The 23,932-nt window shown below is 34.1% G+C and overlaps 1 protein-coding gene across 2 annotated transcripts in view; it reads right to left on the bottom strand.

The window, feature by feature from the left end:
- The window catches only part of LOC143250479 (cyclin-Q-like), a 477,792-nt gene that overhangs the window by 183,026 nt on the left and 270,834 nt on the right, over window positions 1-23,932 (bottom strand). The gene's annotated exons all lie outside the window — the stretch shown is intronic.

Raw genomic sequence — 23,932 nt, 5'->3', positions numbered from 1 at the left:
CTTTTTAGTCAAATACATGAGCTATCAATGTCATTATGTGAAATAATTAATGTGCAATACAAGTGGTCCAAAAATGTAACAGAGAGAGCCCAGTTTTATTACTGTATATATGTATGTGCCTTTCTATTTTGTTACATTTTATTGTAATATATGTGTGTGAAATATCAGTTATGTGTATTAGATGTATAAATGTTTTGCATTATGCAAATTTTGTATTTGCATGTTCACACGAAATCGCAGAATCTGGCAAGAATATAATTGCGAATTGTGCATTTAATGGTAAAACTTGTTGATTGTGGTGTATATACTTATATTCCTGCAGTGTTCTTGAAATCAACCTATCGTAGTGTACTGTACTCAATTGTAAAAATCAGGCCTATACCCTTGGTATTTCTCTACTTAATTACGTTTGTAAAATTTGTGAAATTACTCTGTGGCATACCTTACCGACATAGGTGTTGTCTGAACAAAAACACGAAAAAAACAAATTAGGTCTTGAGAGAAAATTGGATTTACATTTTAATATTTTGATTTGCTATTATAAATTATGGTAGACTACAATTATTGCATAATTGTAACTTTGTACAAGTTGAAAAAATACTATTATGCACTGTATTGAAGTGTTCATGATGGGAAAATGTACTGGTACATGAAAATTTAGGTAGAGTTAGATGAAAAGTTACTTATAACAGTTATTGGACATATATTATGGTATACAGATTAGACAACGCCAGAATACTGAAACGATAATGAAATATATTTATGTTTTAATTATTTAAGTATATACCCCTAAATTTGACGTATTTAAACTTGCATCTTTATTTTCACATGAAAGTTTATATACTTTGTAATTTTGTAACTTGTAATGTGTTTCTGAAGTCAATATCAAATAAATATATCAGATCAAATGTAAATACAGTTTTCATGCTTTAATCTGCATATTTTTTCCTTTAACACCGGAAATGTATGAATTTTCATGTAAAATAAAATGTTTTTCTGTCGACATTTAAAGGTGAATCCCAATATGGGGATTGATATTTGGTCTTAATGACAGGGTGATCTTGGGAACCATTGTTCTTATGAGAAGTATATTAGCATTTCATCCAAAATATTGGCGCAATATATTAAACTGGGTTTTACCAAAATGGTAAAGTTACAGTATTATGAGGAATTCCTTGTTTTCTGTACAATAAGAACTGATTGTGCATGTACATGGGTTAAGCTTCAATGAAAACTAGAAGGATGTAGCTAGGCTTTTTCTACACTTTAAACCTTTAATTATTAGACCTTGCAGATATCATTTGTTGGGAATGGCTCAAGAAAAAAAGGGATACTAGTAGGTAAAGGGAGGAGACAGGGAACAGACCATTCAGTCGTAATTCGGTATAAAAGTGGGAAAGGGAATCTAGAGTAACATTTTTGCCGCCAACGGCTCATATGATGTACTTGATTACATCATAGCCCCCAAAGACACAGTAAATAGAATCTCTAACTTCAGAGTACATGATGAAATCACGAGTGACCACTTCCCTATTTCCTGTATGATTCATCCACGCCACCCTGCCTCCCTCAGCATACACTTACACCAAAACATTTGCAAGGCTTCACTAGATTCACATCTACCCCACCCAATTGAACATGCTAACAACAAAACAGAACTAGACAACTATGTTAATCAAGTTACAGAAGCCATACATAAAGCAATAAAAAATACAATCCCTAAAATAAGGTGAAAACACTTACATAATCACCGGAAATTCACGCACTGATAATCAAACGCAGGCAATTAAGACGAACACACTATATTACACGTGACCCATCTAACAAAACGCAGATCAACAGAACAAATGCAAAAATTAAACAAGAAATTAAAATAGCAAAAGAAACTAATTGGAAAACTTTTGTAAAACTTGGAAAAAGTAAAAAACAATCCAAAATTCAAGAGTATTTCTTCCGATAAAATACAAATCATATGCTACAACATATCACGCACAACAATAGAATCGCAAGGACAGACGTAGAGAAAGCCGACTACTACGAATCCTCCTTCAGCAACCTAAACTCAGCCGACTTTGACACACAACACCAACATTATGTCAACAACTTCATCAATACAAACCAAGCTTCATTCTCACCACAATTCCCTGGCAAGACACTGGAAACATACTTAAGTTTAATTAACAGGAAAATTACCATCACTGAACTAAAAATCAACATTAAAAACTTGAAAAACACATCCCCCCGGACATGACCAAATACCAAACATTATTCTGAAAAAAAGCTCTACTCTCCTATTACAACACCTCACAAACATCATGAACATTTCATTAACAACTGGATATTACCCCGACACTTGGAAAAAAAGCCATCATAACCACGATTCCAAAGAAACAAACTAACAGGACCAATCCAGATAATTTCCGTCCCATCAGTCTGTTAAGCTGCCTTGGGAAACTGATGGAGAGGATTATCTCTAACCGTTTTCTTCACTTTTGTTAAATAAACAACATCCTCCCAGAATCCCAAAACGCCTCCAGAAAAAACAGGCAAACAACAGATCACCTCACACGACTCACCGAATCAGTCTACAAAGCTTTTAACAACAACCAAGTAACCATTGGTGTGTTACTAGACGTTAAAACAGCATTTGACAGCGTATGGCACAATGCCATCAAATACAAAGTAACTCATCTAAAAATAAACCCTACCATAGTTAAATGGATATCAAACTTCCTGACAGATAGAACAGCACAAGTAAGAGTCAATAAAACTATATCTAAATCATTCAATATAACTGCAGGAGTGCCCCAAGGATCAGTCCTTTCTCCACTACTATATATTATTTTTGTCAGTGACATACCTTTCCCCAATTTAACATACACGCATAATTCACAATACGCAGACGACATCGCTATCTGGAGCACCTCCAGAAACCCAGTAATGGCCATGTCTCGCGTGCAAGAATCACTGAACAACGTCTCGACCTGGAGTAACAAGTGGAGAGTAGTTTTAAATCTAACCAAAACACAAGCAATCACCTTCTACAGGAAACTAAAAAGAAAAAATCTAGAAAAAATAAAATTATCACTCGGAAATACGACCATTAACATGAGCAAAAACATCACATTCCTTGGCATCACTTTCGACACATGGAAAAAACATGTCAACAACATACACTCATCAATTAGAAAACCAGCAAACACTGAAAATACTCACCAAAAAACCATTATCCAAATATACAAGGCTTACATCTGTCCACTAATAGAGTATGGATGTGAAGTCGCATATAATATGTCAAATAACACACTCCAGAAAATCCAAGTTCAACAAAATAAAATACTAAGATCTGCATTCAGTCTACCATCATTCACTCCAGCAAATTATATACATCAAATCAGCAACTTACCAACACTAATAAATAGACTAACAGAAATATCACACAAATACTATTTAAAAGCAAAACACAGAAACAAACTAACGGCATCACTCTACAAACTAACTAGTGCACCAACCAAATTTACTTCACCATACAACATATTTCAAGAATCGCAATTCACAAAACAATACACTTAAAGGGCAAAATTCATGTATTTTCTTTTTTCAGGTTTCGGGCACAGGACAGGTAAAACTTTCGACGCCTGTCCTGTGAAAGTGGGTTTTTCTTGGGGCGCTCCCGTTTCCCCCCACAGCAAAAACTTAGGCATTGGATCTTTAGATCCCAGCCAAGGCAACTTTATTGCTATGCCCTGAATTGGGTCGTTTATTTGTATGTTCACGTTTACTATGACATCTGTCTTTCGGGACGGGATCTGGCCGTTTTCTCCGGTGCTACCTTTGCCTCGTTCGTGGATAATATTAAGTATGACCAATTTCACTCCTTCACCCAAAAAAGAGTGTAAAAATTATTATAAAAAAAAAGCTAAATTCAATAACCTTCCACGAAAGGGGACGAAGATAAACCACAACGTTCCTGAATTCTTCTGATTTTTTTCTCTCTTCTCTCTCTCTCTCTCTAAACTAAAGCCCTGCCACGTTAGTTTGCGTTTGCGTTAGAGTAACATTACTAAATTTATTGCCTTTATATCTAATACAGTATACGTAATGCATATTCAAATTATTTGGTTTAACTGTTTAGTTAAATTGCTGTTTAGCTTGGTTATTTTCTCAGTTGCAAATGACCCATGCAGTTAGAAAACAAAAGCCAGAACTGAAAAGAAAGTTTAGTACCTGAGAAAATTTTCACAAGTAAAAATAAAATCTGAGAAAATACACTTTGAATACAATGCCTTAACATATATTTAGTTGCTTTTAATTAATCACTCAATGAACTGACGTTATTTAGTATAGATTTATAATAACCAGTGTAGTTCTCCAACGGCCATTTTCAAGTGAAAAAAAAAAAAAAGAAAAATACAAAGGCACACATCAACTAATTTGCTTTACCAAAAACGTAATACTATTTTTTCCAGATTTCTAAAGGTAAATGTAGTTCTTGGATTTTTCAATTAGAAAAATAACAAATAAAAACCGTTATCAACGCACTTAATATACTTTGCCAGGTGAGGTCGACCAGGGAAAAGGATTGGAGAAAAACTCGGCCTCGACGAAAGATTCTAGTCTTTCTCGGGTCAGTATGACCTAAGAAGGTCGAAACGTTGTTTTGTATTTAATTAATGTTTCAATACCCATACCAGCCGTCTTGAGCATATGGTTTTACTTGAAGTTTGAGTTTCTCGTCATCACAAACATCTTGTAGTTGGATTATACTCTAATAAAATTTCGCAAGTAGTAGCGTATATATTTAATTTTGGCTTTACGTTTCTAAAGGTAAATGTGGCTACTAAATTTCCCGCAGCTGTCTCTATTAGACAAATTTATATCAAATTTATATATCTTATAACGAATTGTAGCTTTATACCACCAAATTTCTATTGGAAAATGGGAACAATTGTAGAAGATAAACCCAAAAATTACGAAAATATACTTGAAGTATCATGTCTTAACAAATATTTGAGAGATTAATTAAATACTTAATAAGAGACATCCAATAATAAATTGTTATGTAGTTCTTGTTTGTGTATTATAATGACCAATATCGAGTTTTACCTGTCCAGTGGCTAATTTCAATTTGGAAAAATGTAATTATTAGGTTGTCCAGAAACTGCGAAGTTTGGAAATGTATAAACCAGTGTTGTAAAACATGCTTTAACCAAACTAAGCACTATTTGCTTCAACACACTTTTGCCAACGTGTAACGATGCTGTTTATGCTGTAGAAATAAAAGTTTCTATGGTCAATGAACGTCCTGAAAGCTTCTTCTGCAGCTGCCTGGTTTTGAAAGCGTTTATTGTTCAAAAGTTGTCAAAGTCCTTGAAAAAATCTGTAGGGGAAAGGTCTGGAGAATAAGATGGTTGAAGCAAAACCTCGATTCCCAATCCGTTTAATTTTTGGAGCGTCATCCTTGACACGTGGGGAAGAACATTGTCATGAAGAAGAATTGGCCAGAGCTGGTTGTTTCTCGCGCAACTTTAGATGTATTTCGGTCAATTCTTGACAGTATTTGTCCGCTGTGATTGTTTTCCCTGGATTCAAAAAGTTGTAGTGAATGATGTCTGCTGCAGTCTGTCATACAGCCCCCATAACCTTTCTATGGTGAAACTTGGGCTATGTGAAATGCTTTGGTTCTGTTTTGCGATCGAGTCCTTGTGCAGAGCGTTTCTGATTGTCGTACAGAATCCACTTTTCATCGCATGTCACTATCCGTTCAAAAAATGGATCATTTCAGCTCTACAAAAGCAATGTAGAGCAGGTCTTATAACGCCGATTTTGTTAATCTTCAGTCAGATCATGCGGATCCCACTTATCCAACTTTTTCGTTTTTCCGATCGTCTTAGCAATACTTGATTAGCTTTTGCCTAACTTTTATGCAAGCTCACATACTGTTGTGTGAGGGCCTGTCTCAACTGTTTCCCTTAATGTGTTTTCATCTAAAGATGGCTTCCTTCCATGATACTTCGTGTTTTTCAAGACTTTCATCTCCACATCGAATGCCTGATTGATGTTCCGTGTAGTTTCGGTATCTTTTCGTCCAAGGTTGAAGTCGTAGAGGAAAACAGACGAAAGTCCTTCTTTCCATGGTGCCATGGGGGGGTTGTGAAACTTACTCTGAGTATATTTGAAACAGCAGACAATTAAGATACCTTGTAAGCTACAAACGTTGGATTAAACCAACCAATGATAAGTTACTCAATATTCAGCTTATAAATGTCATCGTGAGAATTCCTAAATTTATTTCCAGACAACATAATAATTACATCAACTACATTTGTGCATTTCAAATGCTTTGTCTTATTATGGTTTATCAACATCCCCAATGAAAGTTCTCAACCACTTAAGTGTCTGTTTTATTCTGGTTTTAGATTTATAAGGTGAATGCAGCGCTTGGATTTTATATTGTCCTCTTCTCTTAGAAAAAAGAAAATATCAACAACCAAATAGTTAGCAGTTTGATTACAACTCAGTAAAAGTTCTTAATTGTCTATGTTGTATGAATTTATATTTATTATGGTCAATGTAGCTTTCTGTAGATTTAAATGTGACCGATTAAAATGATAAATAATGTAAAATTGAAAATACGAATTACTAAGGTCCATTTCAAAAACTTTGCTTTAACAAATATTTAGGATTTTGCTTTCTATATAAAAGTACTTCAGTGTAGCAGGCCCAGCATAGCCAGGTGGGTTAAGGTGTGCGACTCGTAATCTGAGGGTCCCGGGTTCGAATTCCCGTCGCACCAAAGATACTCGCCCTTTCAGCCGTGAGGGCGTTATAAAGTTCGGTCAATCCCATTATTCATTGGTTAAAGAGTAGGCGGTGGGTAGTGATGACAAGCTGCCTTCTCTCTAGTCTTACACTGCTAAATTAGAAACGGTTAGTGCAGATAACCCTCGAGTAGCTTTGCGCGAAATTCAGGAACAAAACAAACAATATGTTGTAGCGGAATTACTGTTATAAATTTTTGGTGCATGTGACGTATACGTAGAAGGTGATTGTTTGTGTTTTGGTTGAATGTGTATTGCACAAGTCCCGCTTTTTCTCTAAATTTGTAGAAGTTTCTCGAGAATAAGAATCAGCAATATATTATTTACGAAGACACGTCTGAGAATAATTATAATATGTAACATGAAAAATTGGGGGGTTGTCTGGGATCTGAATCAGAGTCAAAATAAGTTCTATATTAAAATTGAAATCTCAATTCAAGTCGTATTTATCAGTGCCAATAATAGTTGATCATATTTGATTATCAAGATTTTCTTGATTCACCTTTCCTCGAAAAACATAATAAAATTAAATTGCTCGAAAGTGCCAAGATTTTAGACTCAAAGGTCTAAAATAATTGAGAAAAATAAACTAAAAGGACATTTTGTTGAAATATTAGTCTGAGGAAGCATTAGAGGAAAACTCTGGTATCTCCATTAGCAACCAGAGTTGAGTGATAAAGATAAGTTAGAAACCCAATTAGAACTTATACAAATCGAGCTTGAGCAAGCCTGTATTAAAGCCGAAAAAAATAGAGTAAGCTCGTATGGAAAGGGAAAGTAAACGTCTCAAAGCAGAGAAAAAATTAGGCTGAATGAAATAGAAATTAGACTCAACTCTGATTGACAAAGCAAAATGACAATTTTGAACTCAATAAATATATTAAGGTACCATAATTTAATGAAATTGAAGTTGATAAATACTGTCAAAATTACGAGTAATTTCTCCAAACCGTGAAACGGCTCACCGAAAAATGGTCATTATTATTACAGCGTTTTAACTGTTCAAACCCAAGAAGCTTATGCTGCTATCTCTATAGATTGTACAAATTATGTTAAGGTTAAAGCAGATATCTTCAAAGCATACGAGGAATTATGTCATCACAGAGGAAATGTAGATGGATATTAAGATGAATGCTGAATCTAGGGCAGGAAAGGGTACAAAGAATAACATTAAAATCCCAATAGGGAAAGTAAGGGAACAGAAAGAAACGGAAGGAGATTAATCCACACTGGTGAAAATTAGTAATGAATAGCTCAACATGAACACTCAATGAAAAAATCAGATAGAACAATATGTAGATATTACTAATTGTAATGATATATACCCAGCATACAAAGAGCTGACAGATGTCAAAAAGGCAAAACATTTTCTAGTTCACAAAGACTGTAAAATTTACAAACATACTGACAGAAATTACCATAGAATAGGCCCAGCATGGCCAGGTGGTTAAGGTGCTCGACTCATAATCTGACGGTCGCAAGTTCGAATTCCCATCATACCAAACATGCTCGCCGTCCCAGCCGTGGGGGCGTTATAATGTGTCAGTCAATCCCACTATTCGTTGGTAAAAGAGTAGAGTAGCTCAAGAGTTGGCGGTGGGTGGTGGTGACTAGCTGTCTTCCCTCTACCTTACACTGCTAAATTAGGGACGGCTAGTGCAGATAGCCCTTCGATGAAGGCTTATCATCGAAAATTTCGAGGTTATTGCAAGTAAGATAACCAAATTTATATGGAATTCTCCCCAAAATATTTTTTTTTGATCGATGGTGTAACTCTATGAATATTGGCAACAGTTTCGACACATTTAAGATAAATAATTATGTCTAAATGAGGAATTTAAACACTGGACAAGTGACGACTTCAAAACTTATGTGGATGAAAAGAAAGTTGAAACACACAGTAGAAAGTTGCTTTTTCCTATGAATACATTTTAATACAAAACCCACTTTGCGTAAAAAGAAATTCTTATAATTTAAAGAAAAACCCGTATCTGTTGAATAGAATAAATGTTAGATTTTTCTGAAAATCCAGTTTCTCTATTTTGAAATCATATTACATGTAAGATAAAACTTTATCAAAGTCATCAAGGCCTGTCTGCCATTTTTGTAAAAAACATTCATGTTATGTCCGATTGTTGGTCTGTGAAATAGAGAAAAGGAGGCAACATCCAGTGCGTTCATATCCATATATGGATGTAGTTCCATCAGATCACCCAATGTTGTTGATTTGGCTACTTATATAAAAGGTTTATCTAGTTAGGGTTGAATTTAGACCTTTTGTGTCTCTTGGTTCTGTCTTTGACAAATGACACTGCTAATCCCTTACTCATAAGTATTGCTTTTAGATTCAAGTTTTGTCACTGGTAAGTCTATTATTGCTTGGGGTGTTGAGGGCGGCTTTGTTTATGTTCCTCTTCATTACATGTACTTAGCATAAGACCTAGTTTCAGGACCAGTTGTGGTTGGAGTAAGACATACTCTGCCGTTTAAGGATTATCATTATAGTTGGCAAACGATTTGACTGTGGAAAACTTGTTGCTGAGCCTAAGATAGTTGGCAAGGTGATCACAGTTTCATTTAAGGATGATGGTGTTGTTGAGAAGAATCCATACATTTTTTCCTCGTGTGCTATGACTCGACCTCAGGTAAAGAAATTAAGCAGAATAATCAATGATAAATACTTGTTCAGAGGACAGTATTATAGGTTTGTCTCGGACTTCTTTCGACCCAATGGGGATCTTGTGAATAATTTTTGTACTAAAATTTGTTGGTGAGTGGTAATGATGAACGTGAGGGACCTGGTTTAGCTGAGGAAGCTCCATTTGCTGAACAAGAAAATAATTCACAAATCTCTTCACTATTTAATAATACGCTTCCAAAGAATAAAGTGAAGAAAGTTTCAAACGGTTACCTTGTCAAAAGTGGTGTGCTTTTGAAAAAATAGAGATCACAAATTTGTTAGCCTCGGAGAACTGGGCTGTAGTTTATCCAAAGGCATAGTGTTCTGAAGTATTGAAAGTTGCCAATAAACTTCACATGAGAGATGTGAAACTTCACCTACATGTCAACAAGGCGTGTGACAAAATTATGAGACATTTATTTTGGCCAAGTATTAAGTAAGATGTTTCTCAGTTTTTGAAACGTGTCATACCTGTTAGTTGGTTAGAAAACCTAACCAGAAAATTCCCGTTGCTCCTTTAAAATCTATCACATATTTTGAAAAACCATTCAGTTGTGTGGTTATTGACTGTGTTAAGCCAAAGAGATAACATTCGTGTTTCACATGCTATATAATTTTATTATCATTAGGCAATTTGTATTAATTGTCTTTTATATTGTCGTGATTTTTTGAAATTCTATAATTCTTTGAGTGTATTGTATTTAATATATTGTTATCAATGTGTGTGTGTGTGTATTAAATTAATTAAAAATTGTCTAACACCAATTTTTAATTCTCTAAGGACAGAGGTGGTAATGTTTGTCGTTTTTTTTTAGAATTTCGCGCAAAACTACTCGAGGGTTATCTGCGCTAGCCGTCCCTAATTTAGCAGTGTAAGACTAGAGGGAAGGCAGCTTGTCATCACTACTCACCGCCAACTCTTTCGCTACTCTTTTACCAACGAATTGTCAGATTGACCGTCACATTATAACGCCCTCACGGTTGAAAGGGCGAACATGTTTGGTGCGATGGGGATTCGAATCCGCGGCCCTAAGAGTACGAGTCAAACGCCTTAACCCACCTAGCCATGCCAGGTCTCGCTGTTATACATTTATTGTAATATCCGAATTTTAGTTTAATGGATATGTCGTATATTGTTGGACGCATGTTGCACAAGTCCTGCTTGTTCTGTAAATTTGTAGATGTAAGATATTGTGTCATTATCGCTGTAGGTGATTCCATTTACAGCATTAAAATATATTAAAGTGTCTTGTCTAATTGGTAGAGAACTATGAATCTATGTTCCCACATTTATTGTAACGTTAATCTGATTTTAGTATTGAAATTCATCTAAGAATACCTCATGAGTAAGGTAACTAATTTACCACTTAGTTCATTTTAGATGCTTGTGATGTATATTGTTGGATGTGTATGATGCAAGTCCTGCTTGTTCTTTAAATTTGAAAAAAAAAAAATGTTGAGAGTAGATATTAACTATATATATTTTATGAAAACCGTAGCGTATCTTCAAATACTGTTGAATTTTCGAGAAACTCTCCTAATGAGTATATAAAAGCAAGCCACAGCAAGACGCCAAGAGACAGTAATGGTCGGCTACATTCAGTGTACTGTAAGCCTCGTAAGCTGTAACTGTGATTAACGCTTATTAATCGGAAAAAGTAGATATTTGACTGAGGGCGTTTATAGATTTCAAATATTAGCAACCTTTTAACTTCAGTGAATTAACTTCGGGCGTTAGTATTTGTAGGAGGACATTAATGTCATTCTCGATAGAAAGTGAGCTTATAAACCGCGTGAGGTCTTCCAAGAATAGAACTAGCTAGTTTTCTCGTCAAATAAAGTTTGCCTGTGTATCAACATAATAATAGTTTACGCCTCATGAACCTGGATTGTCGTCAAAATATTCTGTTCCAGACAAAATAGAAGACTGAATATTGTTTGTGAATTTTTATATATATATAAAAAAAGTGTGGTGTGTGTGTATATAATTATTTGTAATAACTAAATTATGGGTTTGATTCTCTTTGTTGGACATAGAAGATAGCCTGATGTGGCTTCTCTTTATTATATGGGTATGTTTTGTTAGTTTAAATCTTCAATATAATTATTACTAGTAACAAATACTTCATTCTCTTTGAACATTTTTTTCATCCTAATTTCAGTCAGTGGAGGAATTAATTCAGTCTTTATCATATAGGTTACTTGATCTAGCTGGTACCTTAAATATGGCTTCTTTTTTTAATATGCTAATTGTTTTTTGAATTTTGCACAAAGCTACATTAGGGCTATCTGCACTAGCCATCCCTAATTTAGCAGTGTAAGGTCGAGGGAAGGCAGCTAGTCATCACCACCCACCGCCAACTTTTGGACTACTCTTTTACCAATGAATAGTGGAATTGACCGTAACATTGTAATGCTCACACAGTTGAAAGGGCGAGCATGTTTGGTGCGATGGGGATTCGAACCCACAACTTTCAGATTATGAGTCGAGCACCTTAACCACCTGGCCATGCTGGGCCTATTCTATGGTAATTTCTGTCAGTATGTTTGTAAATTTTACAGTCTTTGTGAACTAGAAAATGTTTTGCCTTTTTGACATCTGTCAGCTCTTTGTATGCTGGGTATATATCATTACAACTAGTAATATCTACATATTGTTCTATCTGATATTTTTCATTGAGTGTTCATGTTGAGCTATTCATTACTAATTTTCACCAGTGTGGGTTAATCTCCTTCCGTTTCTTTCTGTTCACTTACTTTCCCTATTGGGATTTTAATGTTATTCTTTGTACCCTTTCCTGCCCTAGATTCAGCATTCGTCTTAATATTCCATCTACATTCCCTCTGTGATGACATAATTCCTCCTCCTCATTGCTTGTGGTTGTCATCTTTTAGGTTTTATGCCAATATGTTACCCATATCCTTACCATTTCTTCTGTGTTATCTTCTATTCTGACTGTGGTGCCTTTTTTCTTAGGATCTACACTGCCAGTGTCAGTGTTCTGACTCTTATACCAATTCTCTTACCTTCCATTTCCTACCTGTACTTCCAGTCCAGATCCCTGGTCAGATATGTTTTGTCCATAGTTCCCATGAGTCCTGGCAAATTTGAAAAATCACGGAATTTAAAAATGGTATTTTTAAGTCCTGGAAAGTCATTAAATTTATGTTTTAGCAAAATGTTGGTGAATATCATTAAAAATATCAACAATGTTTAGTTACATAACATCTCATTTCAGCTCCAATAATAGTAATAACATTTCTGAAACATTGAAACAATTGTTTCCTGACAATAGTATAGCTCAGAAATTCATGTGTGATGAAGACAAGTGTGCTTATCTTGTAGGCTTTGGACTTGGTCCATATTTTGATAATCATTGGCTAAATGCTTGAAACAAGTGAATAAAATTGTAAAATGAATCTTGCAACACCAGCTTGAATAAGAAGCAAGTGTTAAGGATCTTGTTGGTGAATTGCATTGTTCCAAGTTACTTTACCTCCAATTTCATTGGTCATGGCAAGGCTGTGGATCTGCTACCTGTGTAATTGGAATCCATTTCAAACATTGGAATGAAGAAAATTATCCAACTCTCCATGGATGAATCAATAGTGAATTGGAAGTTACATTACTTACTATGTAACAAAATAAAGGAGTTTGAGACTGGATCACATGGACTAACAAAACATTGAAGGCTGTGGTCTTCATACATTTCATAATTCTTTTAAAAATGGTTATGAAAAGTTACATTATGGTGCAACTAAACTAGTTAAAGCTCCATAATGTTTGTTCAAAGATAGTTCAGTACAAAGGGATGACCACATCACTATTACAGGATAATCAATCTTCCCACTTCAGTTTTTTTCCCATTATTGGCTTGAGAATAGACATTTTGCTGCAAGAACTATTGAGATGTGCCTAAATGTAATTAAATATATTAAAGCTGTGCAAGGAAAATGGAATGAACCTTCTAGTCAGTCATATCTTCCTGTCAAAGAGGCAGTGTCAGATAAGTTTACCCTGGTTCGATTGCCATTTTTTTTAAGACCATAGTGATAATTATGACACCATTTCTCTCTGGTCACCTTGAACAGTATATCAAGGAATTGATAAGTGTTCAAGAGCCAAGACTCTATTAATCATGCCAACTACAAGAAGATTGGTTTTTGTGTTTAAAAACCAGTCTATATTACAAAATATGCAAGATGTCTCAGACTTATCAGTCATGTAGTTCTGTATGAAATGTAAGGAATTTTTATACATTGTTGTGAAACATTTAATTGAGAAAACACTAAACATCTCTTTGTTTGCTCAATATTTAGACTGTCTCAACCCTAACAAAATTTTTGATAAGCCAGATGTTTCTAAATATCACTTTAAAATTTTGTTAGAGAAGCTGATTGAATTACAGCATCTGGATGAAGGGACAAATGAAATTGCCAAGAAAGAGTACTGTGACTGTAGTTTCGACCATCATCATTTTAGAGATTATGGTCTACTAAGGAATGAGCCATATATATATGCAAAAACGGCTCGTTTGGGTTGAGAAAATATTTTACGCAGAAGAGCGAACAACGTTTCGACCTTCTTCAGTCATTGTCAGGTTCACAAAGAAAGAAAGAGGTAACTGACCGGAAGCTGACCACATGTTTGGAAGGGGTTGTGTAACTGAATGTCGGAATGTAGAGGGCGGTGTTGGATGTTTGAATATATAATTTTATATTATTTATTTTATTATATTTAATATAGGTATAAAGGCGTTCCTTTATATTGGTTTATTTTGGATTTAAGTTGTTGTATAAGTAAGGCTTCTTTAATTTTGCGTTTGTTTATGTTTGTTTCTTTATTTAGTATTTGAGTGTTTTCTATGGTTATGCTGTGTTTATTTGACTTGTAGTGTTCGAAAACGTGTGAAGGTGACTTTTTATGTTCTTTAAATCTAGTTTCCATTTTTCTACTTGTTTCTCCAATATAGAAGTCGTGGCAGTTATCACATTGTATTTTATAAATAATGTTGGTGTGGTGTTTGTCAATGTAGTTTTTATATAGTATAGACCTCAGTTTTGTGCCTGGTTTTTGAATAAATTTGGTATTAACTGCAATGTCATATTTTGTTACTAGTTTTTGCCAAATGTTTGTTATTTGTCTGCTGATGTCAGGAATATATAGCATGCAGCAGTATATGGTTTCGTGATTTTTTTGATTCGTGAGATATATTTACTTTTGTTGGTTGATTTTGCTTTCTGTCTAGGTGTGTGTGTATAATGTTTTCTACAGTTTGTGGAGGAAACTTATTGATGTTGAAGAAGTATTGTTTTATTTTGTCTAATTCATCGTTAATTTTATCTGGTGAGCATAGTTTTATGGCTGTGTTTATTTGGTTTCTTTATGTTGAGTTTTTGTTTTGTTTCATGTGCTGAGTCCCAAGGAATGTATAGTCTGGTATAGGTGATTTTTCGGTGGATTTCTGTTTTAAATTGTGTATCGGTTCTTGTAATTTTGAGGTTAAGAAATAATATTTGATTGCTTCCTTCTTGTTCACATGTGAAGTTGATGTTGGGATGTATAGAGTTAATGTGATTGAAAACCGTGTCATCTACATACCTGTACCAGTATAGTGGTGGATGTAATGCTGTTTTAATTGCTTGTGTCATAAAAATAACAATTCTTAACTAGTTCAGACATAATGGTGACAGATAAGTACTAATACACTGAGAAAAACACAAAGACTTACACTTCTCGTACAATCGCCGTGATGAAGAAATAATCAGTGATGTCGAAAACCCAGTTGTAGAGAAACGTATATGCAAAAACGGCTCGTTTGAGTTGAGAATATATTTTACGTTGAAGAGGGAACAACGTTTCTTTGTGAACGATGACCGAAGAAGGTCAGAACGTTGTTCGCTCTTTTTTCGTAAAATATATTCTCAACTCAAACGAGCCGTTTTTGCATATACGTTTCTCTACAAGTGGGTTTTCTCGACATCACTGATTATCATTCCTGCATAATTTAGTAAGAAAGAGAAGTTCATGTCAGAGTTCAAAAGTCTGAGTTTTTAAACTTTTTCTAATTCTAGCTTATGGACAAACCAGTGTGGATGGGGAGTTCTCCATAAATAAAGAAATTTTAGATGAGAGCATGGCAAGAGGTTTCTGTAGTTGCTCAGAGGAGAGTGATAGAGTACATTAATTTCATTGGTAGTATGTCTAATTTCAAAGTAACACCAGTTCTCCTAGAAAATGCAGACAGCTTCTAGAAGATAAAAGAAAACTCAAGTACTATCTTTCACCCAAAAATGTAAAGCCATCAGGGATAAACTAAGTGAAACTACAGCTGAAAAGCAGAGACTACAAGGAGATGTAACTGCCTTGATCAACAATGCTGACCAAAAATCTATAATGGCAGAATCCAGTCAGAAAATGAAATCATTAATTGTAGAATCTAATGCACTAAGACAGGCAGCTATTAAGAAGAAAGATGAAATATATAATCTGGATATTAAAATCCAAAAATTAGAGGAAGAACCTAAAAAAATGTTTGACGTGTTAAATCCCGTCTATCACAATCATGTTATAACAGTGACCCGAGTGTGTCTTTGGGTGCAACATAATGACTGTTATGTTACTGTTTGAATTTAGTCTTTTGAAGTTTTTTAAATCGGCAATTTGGAGGAGCAGCAGAAAACTAAATCACAAATATCAAATAATACTGGATCTATTCTTTGATAGATTGTCTTGGCAGAGTATTCATGATGAAACTTTGTAGAATGAGATTTTGGATTAGGGGAGAGTAACCTGTGGCTACCATTGGTTGAATCTACAGAAAATCTCTCCTCCAGTCAGAAACAGTGATAATCCATCCAATCATAAGATGCTCTCCACAATCCACCAGGACTGACATCTTAAACACACACTAACATGAAGATGAAAGACTTTCGAAACAACTTCCTCTACACTGGTGTTTCCACAACAAGCAGTTGCTATTCATTCCATAAAGTTTCATACTGAATCTAGTCATTTGAGGCAAAAATTTTGTCATTATTCTCATGTTTTGAATAACAATTACTATGAAAATGTCAGAAAAGAAATCATATTAATGAGTTGATGTGCTTTAACTTAGTAGATATTGATAATTATGTTATTTTGTCTTAGAGAACTCTGATTTGAACAAATGTACATGTCAACAAGTCTAACGGACAGTCATTAATAAATTGAATATGGTAAAAGAAAGCCATGGAATCTAGTTCACTTTTATGTGCAGGGATTCTGTAATAACGTTCTCTTTTTTTTTTTTCTCAAAACTTTCAACAATTTTTTTTAGAGTGGTAAAAATAATATATACATTTATTATTCATGATTGCTTGTTAACTACATATTTTTAGGTTGTTTCCTCATTATGCAACACATTTTTGTTACTGGTTACAGACCAGTTTATTATTTTCAATCATAATTAGGTAAATGTGTGTATGTAAATTATTAAAACTCCTTTATTGAATATAATACAACAGCTTCGTACTCTTGGTTGTTACTAGTTATGAATGATGTGAGTTCTACACTGTTTATTAAATTATTAACTGTCTTTATACTATTCAATACAGGTAGTCTTGTGTTGCATTGTATTGAGTAGTTTGTTTTTGTCTGTTACAACAGTTAGTGTAAAGAACTGAACAAAGCTATAGATGAAATTACTGTACTCCTTGATTAAATTCATAGAAAACACCAACAATAATTAGTGGGATTAATTACAGTGGTGATGCTATATTTTATATATGCGACTCGTACATTATAATAAAAATTAATCAACAAAGCATTGGACCTACATGAAATTTGTGTATAAATAATTTTGAGAATTATGATTAAAAACTAATGAGGTTCGTATGGTTTTATTCGGTAATGGTAAAGTTAATTCATTCAGTGGTTTCTTACTTCAATACATTTTATTTTTTCAGCTTTGTAGTTTTACCTAAGTGGTGTTTATCTTGTATTTGCCAACAGTTAATTTTGGCTTTATTGTGTCATATTCCTTTGAAAAAAAGAAAGTGCTGGCTTGCTGTACAACAGACACCTGAACTCCTTTCTGTGAATGAACAAGTCTTCATTACTGAACATGCAGATCTAGTGTAACCTTATTTTCAAATGGCTAAATGGCCAGAGTGTAATTAGATAAGAACCAGTAACCCTCTCTTTTCATTTCCAGATGTCATGTCATATATAAAGATTGAACACACACAGAGAGAAGAGTCTGTTTTATGTACAACCAAAACTGGAGAGTACTTCTTATAAACAGATAAAACGTTCCTGACACTGCCTGACCCACCGTGTTTCTGTACTCCTTTCCTACCTCTGTCTGGATGTTCAGTATTTGTTTTTTTATGTGTCTAAGATTCTTTAACTGTTTTGTGTGATATCATTTTCCAAACTTTTATTCAAGCCTTCTTTTGGTATTCTAGGTGTCTGTTTCATGAGTCCCGATGCCTTCATTTCCTTCCCTGTTGCTTTTGAGTGGTTAAGAAATGTTTGGCCTCATACCCTTTTGAATTTTGTTCTGTTTTGGAAAAACATGTCAATTTTAAACCAATTTTAGCAACTTCTTTGGCCATTTTGTTCTTTTTTAAGTCTCTGGCAGAAAACCTCTGCATATAATTTATTTAGTAATTGAGAATTAGGAAAAATATGGCATTTTTCTACTGACTTTCAGAAAGCAAAGATATGGGACTTGAAGGGCTAAAAAAAGGCTTAAGTTTTTTCTAAAAAATAATATCACAGTGCACATTCTCAGAACCCATTCAGTATGCATGCAAAATCTCTAGGTTCTTTCCTCTTAAAGCTGTGGTGGTCACACACACAAGCTCTTTTATTATTATAGACTAGCCATCTTTATCAGACATGGCCAGTAGGGTGTGTTAGCAGATAAAGGATAAAAATTAAAATGCCCCAATTTTTTTTGCTCAGTTGTGCCACTGCATGAGAAAAGAACATAGACAAAGTTTCGTTTCAATCGCGAAGTATTTAGGGGTCGCGCATCCCTCGCAAAGTTCACTATTTTCCTTAAATTTACCCTACATTACATTGTTAATGGTAATTAAATTATTTAAAGAAATTATTTAATATTTATTGATTATACAATTAGCAAAAACATAAAAACTTGAAAGAAAAATTTATTTCATTGAAGTTTTATCTTGCCTGTCCCCCTTCGCATTATGTTCGCCGATCTTCTGCCACCTGAATCATATACCGAAATTGATCTTCGTTCTTGGTGCGGCCCTTTGCCATAAACTGTTGAATTAAAGCTACTCCTCTTTCAGCTGCGTCATTTGTCGCAAAAAGTTTCTTTACTCTGTCCTTTCCTTGTTTGTACTCTTCGGAGGCACTCCACTCTTTCGGTGGTAATGATAAAAATGCGCTACTAATATCCAGATGGTAGAAAATTTTCTTCGTTGCCGAGGTAAAAAAATCTGGAAGTTTTCTGGAAACAGCATTGCTTGCAGCATCAACTGTTAAACGTGGAGTTGGCCTAGGAGATTCTTTCACGGTATTCATATTTGAGACCATCTTGAGTTTGTAGCTATTCGTTACACCGTCATCAAAGAGCGCAAGCCCAACTGCAACCTCAGATAAATGCCGATTTCATTGCCTTTGTACCAACTTCCTTAATCATATGATTTTCATGCAATGCAAGTTCCTTGAGTAGTGTAAGGTCCCTTCGAGCTGCCACGGAAGCATCCTTAGCTGTAAACCATGAGAGCAAGTAATGTTTAGTTATAAAGACACACAAATCTCCAAGTTTGCTGCAGAAATGTGCATCAAATGAAACGATATGAAGCAGGCTGTGATTGCAGTCTACCAAACTCCTCTTGGAACATCCAAATTTTTAGAGAATATATTGCTCGAGCCATCCATCGTGCACGATGTACAGCACCAGAAGTACGGAAAGAAACTGAAGAACATCCGTGTGGAAGAGATCCAAGAAAAATGACAGCTAATTCCAAGAGCTCTTTATAATCGTCCCATGGTTGATGAGATTGAAGGAGATTCTGACAAAATTGAATAATATCATCCTTCCAAGGCTGTATTCGGGAGTGGCATTGCTTCTACTGCTGTTATGTACTTAGTTTTATTAATTTTAGGCCAACAATCTCTAAAGTTTAAAAACAAAGTATTATCTGGACTTTTGATGTCTCTATCACGAGTAGAGAATACAGCTCAGAAGAATCTCCAAAATGTGATGTCTACAGGCAAGGTGCAAGAGCTCATGTTCAAGTAACATTTCAATCCTCAGACAGACGCCAGATTTGGATCCTGTATTGGTCGCCGTGGTGTCAAAGCAAAGCGATTTAATTCTGTCTTTTACATTCCATTCTACTAAAACTGATCTGATCTCAGAAGCTACTGAATTTGCATCCCCACTATCAATCTTGGGCACTGAAAGAATCTTCTCTACACCTTCACCTGAAACTAAAATTGCCAAACGTTCGATCTTCTCTCTGCCAACCAAGTCAGGCATCAGCTTACCATCCCAATGTAATGTCAAAGGAACGTTTGGAGAAAAACTTTCCTTCAATTCAGCTGCTAGAAGAGTACGGTTAGTAATTCGTTTCCTCCTTATGGAACTGGGGCTAATGGCAAGATCCTCGATATTATGTCCAATATGAGCTGCAAAAGGAAGCAAAATTTGTGCGGCTTTTCGGTCACTGATCTGGATTCTGTCTAAAGCCGAAGCTAGCCTTTCACTAATGCCAACTTTTCGTTTGGTTCCGGAAGCACGTTGTTATTTTGTACGCATTGCGCAACCCCTAAATATTAATGTATTGGATTGATTTTTATGCTAGCATATTTTTTTCATTGAATGGAATTAAATTATAAGCGAGCGACTGAGTGTCACAACTTTTTGTTTTTTGACGCACCCTAATGGCCAGGGTATTACCTGAACAGAGGGTTAATGCTTAACTGCTTTTAAACAGGAGGGATCAAAATTTTGCTTTTTGTGTAACCAATACATGTCAATAGTCATATTTCTGTGAAATAGATAGCTTAAGATTGTAAAACTTCAAAAAATTTAATTTTTGGTTTCTTGTGGAGTCTCACTGTCACTTTTGTTTCATATTTTTTACTGCTTGTGATTGGCAATCAGAATCTTTTTATATTTTCTCTGAGATACATAATTAGCATCAGAAATATTATCATGCCTAACTCCCTTCTTCCCTCTGCAAATAAAGAATAACTTATTTTTGCAGAATTTCATGGGTTTAACTAACTAATCTTAGACTATGAAAAGGTTAGGTTTGTTTGTCTGCAGACACAATATCATTTGATGGAGGTTTGTTCTGATACCACAGGCACATCACTATAAAATACACAAATTTTTTTTGATGTTATTTCCTCTTAAATCAGACCATGATAAAAATGCAAGAATACTAATTTTGCTACAACATTTTTTTGATTGATACATAAGTCAGTTTTTTTTTATATAAAGTTTCATTTGAATTAATAACTGTATAATAAAATTACTTCTAATACATATTTTGAAAACAGTTTTTCAGATGCAAACAAACTCTAATAATATGAATTGTAATGCTTTTATGGATGGTTTCTTCTAGGAAAAGAAACAAATGTTTTAAAAAACTTATGCATGGTTATTTTAAAAATACATAGAACAATTTTTTTAGAAACAATGAATGGAATAAAACTTAAACTCTTGTTGAACCCTCAATTTAACATTCACTCTCTCAGCTAGCCAAACTATTCAATTCACTTTTAATTTAAAATCAAAGACTATTTAGAAACTTGCACAAACACAGTATATGTATGGTTAGACTAATATTATAATGTATTACTCGAAGAATAAAATATTTCTATTTTTTTTGTTACATAATACTTATGATTGTATTTTTCTTATTTGTATTACAACAAAGCCAATTGATTTATATTTTATATTTATTATAATTGTAAGTATTTAATAAACTTTAATATCAGATGACTGTTGCCTAGATACTTATTTTAAACAATTTTTTTTACTGTCCAGTGAAGGTTTCAGTAAGAGAGCTAAGAGCTCGCAAATAAAAGTTTTAATTTAGAGAAACGTCTGTGTGTAATAAAAATAATACCCAGGTACACTATCTGAGAATTCCCTTAGTGTCTGTGCAAAGTTATAGGTCTCAAGGTTCTTTCCTCTTGGAGCAATGGCATTGACTGACCAACATGCACTCTTACTGTTTTATTAGTATAGATTTCTGTGGATTCAAATAAAATCCTATTTGTTCTAGCAGTAGCACATTAATTGAAAAACTTAAGAACCTGATCAACTGAAACACAAATATTGTTTCCTTCTGTAACATTGTTATAATTTAAATCATGACATCCAAGATGTAATGTATCTTTATTATTGTTAAAAGGCATCTAGTATTTAATCAGCCAATCCACTAAGTAATATAAATATTTTGTAAAGCAGAAATATCATTCTTACAGCTAGCAGCACTAAAGATCTCAATATCATCAGCAAACGTAAGCAATTTAGTGAACATTTGTTCATTGCTGTAAATCAAAAAAGAACATTATAGCAACACTCTTCTTACTTTTATTCAGTTATTTTTCCATTCATTGAGTCAACTTTTCCCCAGTCACTTGTAGAGATAATTATTTTAACACGTATGTAGCATCTTGTTATATGCAATTTTAAAATTCAGATACACTAAAATCACACCCTACTCTCACTTGCATAAGCAGTAGTATCTTTGAAGAATGTTAAGATTAGAAAGGGAATTTTTCCATCCAGTGAAACTATGTTGAAGATCCAACAAGGTTTTAAATTTTGGGTATTCTTGCCTTTCATCAAGTTTTGGAGATTTCTGAAATAATGTCATCATTTTATGCAACTTGTAAAATCTCAAATGCATAGATAAACAATGTTAGGGAGTGCATGATACAGTATGAGATCAATAGAGCCTGTTATTGTGAAACAAAATATGCCAGTACTCAGTTTAGTCATTTCATTAATATCCCAAGACTAGTTTCAGCTTCTAAAATTGGTGACATACAGAGGAATTTTGTTGTGAGGAGCTCACAAGGAAGTAAGGTACTGGGAAAGGAAGGAGTCCTTCCCATCTTGTGAACATGAAAACATTTTATGGAAAGCTATGTTTTAACTCAATTTGATGGTGACGATTGATGTAAGTGTAATAAAATGGTGTGTAGTTACACTTCACTGTTACTTCTTTCGTTATTTTATACCTGTTTTCTAATTAGGTATTTAAAATGTTCTAGTTTGATAAAAAGTTTAAAAAAATTATTTTGAGTAACTTCTGAAGTTTATACATAATTTAATACATATAATTACCAATCATATAATATCTCATCAGTATTTTGTAGGCCACAATAGATTGTTTAGATGTTTTAAACATACTACTGCTATGGAGCATTGTTAGTTGTTTTAAATATGCTACTGCTACAGTGCCTTGTTAGCTATTTTAAATGTACACCACTACAGTAGATTGTTAGCATTTAAACATGCTACTGCTACAGTATAAGTGGCATTCTCTTTTCTATTTTTACTCTTTCATTTTTAACCTTTTCCTAAAATAATTAATATACAGATCAAATCAATGCCTCTGCTCACTTGGGTGGTTTCTTTCAAAATAACAATGCACTTATCAACACTAATACAATTGTTGCAAACTGGGATTTTAAAGCATGAGAAGGCCTTGAATGATTTATTATTTCTTGTGGTTTACCAAGTCATTGGGTTTTGTTCTTTCCAAACAGAAAGGAATGTTGTTAAGACCAGACTTTGACATCAGGTTTTCTACTTTAAATTCCACAAAGCAACTGTCTATAATGCCACAACAGATAATTACTATCCTGAACATTCATCTTGGCCCAGTGCCAAAATAAGCCTCTATGGACAGGCTTATTATACCAACACTCACTACACTTAATAGATTAAGATACTCCCCTCTTATTGGACCCTTCACCCCTGTCAATGAAATGGTAGTGGGCAGAAAGGAATCAAGCCATTCTATCTTGATAAATGCATTTTGACTTTTCTGACTCTTCCTATTTTTATAAATCAAAAGAAATCAAGAGTGACATGATACACCATCTTTTATATGTGTTAGATGAGTGATGGAAACTACTTTATATATAAAAGACCACTATAAAATTTACTAGCAGTTCATTTGTGTACAATAGTCTGTAATACAAGATACATACTATCAAATAGACATGTTTGATATAGAGTACCGTGTTTAATACATGTATTATAGAAACTAGCTGATTATTCTTCATGCCAGTGCATTAGATCTGCACGTTATGTATTCACAACATCATATTTGCATCCTGAGAATAGAGAAAAAAGTTTTCTGTGATGGGAAATGGAGGCAAAATGGGAAAATTGTGACCCCTACTGCAAATATACATGCACACAAGATAAAAAATTTT

Source organism: Tachypleus tridentatus, chromosome 5 (genome assembly GCF_004210375.1).
Source record: "Tachypleus tridentatus isolate NWPU-2018 chromosome 5, ASM421037v1, whole genome shotgun sequence".
NCBI classification, from domain to species: domain Eukaryota; kingdom Metazoa; phylum Arthropoda; class Merostomata; order Xiphosura; family Limulidae; genus Tachypleus; species Tachypleus tridentatus.
The sequence above is the reverse complement of the archived record's forward strand: the minus strand, read 5'-3'. Positions and strand labels throughout refer to the sequence as shown.